This window comes from Lissotriton vulgaris, unplaced genomic scaffold (assembly GCF_964263255.1).
Source record: "Lissotriton vulgaris unplaced genomic scaffold, aLisVul1.2 SCAFFOLD_1440, whole genome shotgun sequence".
In the NCBI taxonomy this organism is placed as follows: Eukaryota; Metazoa; Chordata; class Amphibia; order Caudata; family Salamandridae; genus Lissotriton; species Lissotriton vulgaris.
The window spans coordinates 161,529-167,167 of NW_028244683.1; positions in this window are offsets into that span (position 1 = coordinate 161,529).

Below are 5,639 nucleotides of genomic sequence, written 5' to 3' on the forward strand. Positions count from 1 at the left end.
TAGTAAATTTGAAAGTTTACATAAACAGTCTAGTTTATGTTTTGGGCTTCTTTGCTACTTTTAGTAGTATTGTGCCACACAGATACCACTAAGGAGCCAATTACAAGTTTGGTGGTCCATAGATCTTCATGCCGGTGGTGGTGTAGTGACGGCAGTTTGTCCGGCGGTTCCGACCGCCTTATTACGAGTCACCACAAATGGCTGCTGAGGACCGCTGACAGCACCGGCTGTCACAACTTGTATTGTTCTTACCAGCTCTGGCGTGTTGGAGAGGTTCTAGACTTCGGTTCTTGAGGTTTCTGGTCTGTCCGAGGTAAGGGCAACCCTTTTTGGTAGCCACAGTGCTGTCAACAATGAAAAGCCAGAGCAGACTGTGCCCTCCAAAAGGAGTACCAAGAGGAAAAAACCCTGTAGGGAAAAACCTCTGTTGAGGGTGGAGACTCCAGGAATGGTAAAGAAGTAAAGAAACCACATATAAGAGCAAAAACAAGCAAGGAGTGGAGAATAGAAGGCAAGAATTCAAATTAGGAGTAGAAGGCTTCAAGGAATCCAAACTGGAACAGGAAGCGCAAATCGGAGACAAAAGTACGCCAACAGGAAGCAAAAATACACCAAGCAGGAGCAAAGGTCACCAAGAGCCAGGACACACCAGAAGCAAGGAGTGTTGCAACACAAGGAAATGAAGGATTCAGCCCCTTAAATACCCATAGGCAGGAAGTGACTTAGCAGGAAATAAGCAGTTGCCATCTTGGATAGGGAAAGCAAACGTAAAGAATAGGAAAGGTCGCCATCTTGGAAAGGATAAAACAAAAAACCTTCCCAAGGTCCTCTGGGGAACAGGACTAAGGACTCTTGGGAAGAAGTAACAAGATGTCATCAGGAAAAATACTGGAAGCGCAGAGAAATGTGCAAAACAAAAGGTGAGTGAAAATATGCCCCATAGAAGTACTGGAAGATGCTGCTCCAAAACTGGAGCTGTGGTGTTCCTACTGTGTTTTAATTAGAATTAACAGTCTGCCGCGTGGTGCTGCATCGTGCCCGTCTAGATATAAGCATCGTGGAGTGTAACGGCAATGCTGGGACAGCGGGCCGCCGTGCAGCACCGCAACACACCCTAGAAGAAGGAGGCGCCCCGGGTAGCGTCGATGGCTGCATTTCGGCTGGCAGTGGTGAAGCGGGCAGCGCTGCATGCTGAACTATGGCTCGCGGGGGGCGGAGCTAGCCAGCGTCGATGGCGGACGTGTGAGCTTTCGGCTCCTCGCCTAAGCCCCTAAAATATCCTGATAAACTATCCTACTGCATGCCGGAGTAGCTGTGTTCGGTACCTGGAGACCACTGGTACCCCCAGACCCGATTGAGTGAACCGGAGCGGCCGATAGCAGCGGAGAAAACTCGGAGAAGATCTGCGAAGGAGAGTGGTGGCGGACCAGGCCTGAAGCCGCGACCTGCCCTGCGGAGTAGACCGCACGACGTCACCCGACGTGCGGCCCCGAACACTGGTGGAGACGGGGCGAGCGGTGCTGGGATCAGCGCCCTGACACCTGGACGCACGGGAGGCCCCCTCCCAACCACACCGCACCTCCCCAGGGCTAACGCAACGACACCCCCTCTCAGCCACAACTCAACGAAGCGGACGAGCACGGTGACGAACGAACACGGGCTGCGGGGGCTTGGGAGACGCGCCGGCCGCGTGTGCACCTTAGTTCACCTGGGCGCCCACGCACCGCGGCATCACCGCTGAAAGGACACTGTCGTCAGCAAAACCGGAGGGGTCAGCATAAAAACCGCAGACTGCGGCGGCCTACACAAGAAGCTCGCCAGAGGTGACGCTCTCGACATAGCCGCCATTTTGGCCCACCCGCTCCACCAACGCTGGTGCGGCAGCCAGGAGTGGTGACGGAGTGTGCGGAGCACTACTCTCGCGGCCCTGCCTAGACTGCGACGAGGAGGTTTGTCAGAGACAGAGCCCCCCCTTGTACTGGGAGGACATCATGGGGAAAAACGATGCAGCGCAGGCCAAACTTTTGTTTGAATGCCGAAGACCGAAGGGGTCTGAGCCACCAGCACCGGAGGCCTCCCCTAAAGGGGCTGCGGCGACAACGGCACCTGCGGAACTTCGAGACCTGCTGGCGGCGATGGAGAAGGGCATCCAGAACAGCATCGAGGCGGTGGGCTCCAAGATAGACGCTTTGTCGTACCGCATGGACCGCATGGCGGAGCGAGTAGACAAGCATGCGGAGCGCCTAGATATGGCGGAACGGCGCCTCACGGAGGCAGAGGAGGCGCAGGCCGAGTGGGACAAGGACCGTCGGCAATTCGGCAGACTGCTCCAAGTGATCCGTGACAAGGCCGAGGACTTAGAAGCGCGCTCCCGCAGATCGAACATTCGCATAACGGGAGTAGCGGAATCGACTCGGACTGGTAAGATGGAGCTCTACGTAGAGAACATGCTGAAAGTGCTGCTTGGGGAGGAGGCCTTCTCCCCAATGTTCATCGTGGAGAGGGCGCATCGCACTCTGGGCCCTCAACCTCAACCTGGCGCGCCTCCCCGACCCATCATAGCAAAGCTACTGAACTACAGGGACAGGGACACGGCCTTGCGGCTGGCTAGGGAAAAAGGACGGCTCCAGATGGAAGGCATGAACATATCGCTGTACCCCGACTTCACGGCCAAAGTGCAGGAGGAGCGCCGTCAATTTATACCGCATAAGAAACAGCTCCGCGAGTTGGGACTTGACTATGCGATGCTTTACCCGGCCAAACTGAGGATGAACACTGGTGGGAAATCGTACTTCTTCACAGACCCTAAGGAGCTGCAGAAGTCGCTGAAAACGTGGGCCAGAGAACGGAAGGAACACCGACAGCAGCACGGAGAGGACTCGGGGGCAGCATCGACCTTGGAGGAACAGGACTAAGGCGGAGCACCCGGTATGTATTGCTCCCCTCGGCGGGTAGTGCCGTTTGACACGCTGCCACAAGGACAATGTGCGACCCCATAAGGTGAGCTGTACATCGGATTCATTTTGGGACACTTGATGTGAGAAGGGAGGAGTATCCGCACCGCGGTGCGCGCTGCCCGGTTTTTGCAGGGACAGACTACAAGTGCCGGAGAGGCGTTCACAGTATTGACATCAGGGACGGGTTAGGGGGGAACGGGGGGGATGGGTGAGCTCAGTGTTAGGCATTGGACCGCTTTGGGGCTAGGCAGAGGTGCAGAACTGGAGATAAACTTTGAAACCGTTAGTGGTTCTATGCAGTCTTGGCACGCTTTGCCCCTGTGCTTTTGGTCGAGACACTCCCCAGGGAGTTGGGACTTGTGTTGCCTAACACTTTGAGGTTCTTGAGTTGATGGGGATTTGTGGGGGGTTCTGTCTGGCCGGGTTGGGGGTGGTCAGCTGTGGGTGGGGAGGGGACAGGGGGGCGAGTTCTGGAACCTGGTTTGGGGGGTTCGTTATTGTTCTGAAGTTGAAGGGTCCGTGGTTTGCTATGAGAATCTGGCTTGGAATGAGTGCATGTGAATGGAGTGAATGTCTGCCCGCCTTGGGTACGGGTGCCCTGGGCTGGGGCATGCCACCCGCCTCTGGCGTCACTATGACACGTTGTGATCTGCGATGTCTGCTGCTGTAATGTCTGAGCACCCACAGGCCCGGCGCACGCTAACCCTGCTGACCTGGAATGTACGAGGGCTAAACGACCACCGCAAGCTGAGGAAGGTTATGAGCTTTCTCCACAGACATCACGTGGATGTGGCCCTGCTGCAGGAAACACACCTACCTGTCCATAGTAAGATGTTGCAGACTAGAGGGTTGGCGGGAAATATAGTGGCAGCGGGCTTCACCACTCACGCGCGTGGCGTGATTACCTGGGCTAACCCCTCCTCGAGATTGAAACTGACCCCGATATATGTAGACACAGAGGGTAGATATGTAGTGGCTAGGTGTGCGGGGAGGGGGCTAGACCTGTTATTAGTGAACGTTTATGGTCCCAATCATGATAATCCGGAGTTTTATGCAGCCCTGTCGGCCACCTGTAGGGCACACACACACTCCAAAATGCTATGGGGGGGGGACTTCAACTTTGTATTTGACCCTGACAGGGATCGTTCCGCGGGCCCTGCTCGAAGGCCAGTGGCATCTGCTGTCTATATGAGAGCGGAAATGACAAAGCTGGACCTAGTGGATGTATGGCGGGAAAAACACCCTATGCAGGGCGGATTCACGCATTACTCGGCCTATCACAACATACACACTAGGATAGACTACTGGCTAGCCTCCTCTTCAGTGCTTGGCGGCATCAGCTCGTGTACAGTTCTCCCACGCACGCTATCGGACCATTCCCCAGTCCTGATCAATCTTTCCACCGCCAGAAAGGGGATCCCGCCTTACACTTGGCGTTTCCCGCCCTATGCGCTGCTAGACGACGTCTTCCGAGGGGAGATGGCGGAAGACATAGAACGCTACTTCGCCACCAATATTAATTCGGTTGATAGCTTCTTCACTGTGTGGGAAGCCTTCAAAGTATATATTAGAGGAATGGCCATGTCCAAACACTCCAGCGTCCTGCGCTCCATTAGGAGGGAACTCTCCGACTTGGAAAACAAACTGGCAGCCTTGGAGAGGCGACAGCTGGCGGACTCTGAAGGCGACGCAGGACAGGCGCTCCAGCCCCTGCTGGCGGACTACAACGCGCTTGCGGACAGAGAAGTCCTTTACATGGGAAAGTACGCCACTGCCCGAGCTTACGGGGAGGGAGAGAGGCCGGGGGCGTTGCTGGCCCGCATGGTCAAGGGCTCCCGGAGACCCTTAGTGATAGAAGAACTGCAGACCCCGGAGGGCGACAGGGTAGTTGAGGAAGACCAGATACTGGAGACGTTCCGGCGTTATTACACGGAACTCTATCGTTCCAAGGCGGGGGGTGCAGAAACGGAAATTGACGATTACCTGGACTACATCTCAATGCCGTTCCTCAAGAACTCAGACAGGGAATTTCTTATGGCCCCCTTCCACGAAGACGAGATTTTAGATGCACTGGGCAGCATCCGGTCGGGGGGCGCCCCGGGCTCTGACGGTCTCACGGTAGGCTTTTACAAAGCATTTAAAGACCTCCTGCTCCCGCACCTGATCGCACTCTTTGACACCATCTGCGAAGATGGAGAGATGCCACCCTCCATGCGGGAAGCCTTGCTGGTTACGATCCCGAAACCGGGGAAATCTCCGGATCTCTGTGGATCATACAGGCCGCTAAGCTTGCTGAACGTAGACGCGAAGCTGTATGCTAAGGTGCTGGCCAACAGGCTGGCGCTACTGGTCCCGGAACTGGTGGCACCGGAGCAATCTGGTTTCGTGCCTAGTCGGAACCTGACTTATAACATCCGCACGGTCCTGGGTACGATTCAGCATGTTAAACAGGAGAATCCCGCGTTGGCGATTTTCCTAGATATGGAAAAGGCGTTCGACTCCGTCGAATGGCCGTTCATGATCAGGGTGTTGCGAAAATTAGGACTGGGAGAACCGTTTTTGCAGAGGATAGGGGCACTCTACCACCACCCCTCGGCCCGTCTGCGCCTGGGTGACAGGGTTTCGGACCCGATACACATCAGTAGGGGAACCCGACAGGGATGCCCCTTGTCACCCCTGCTG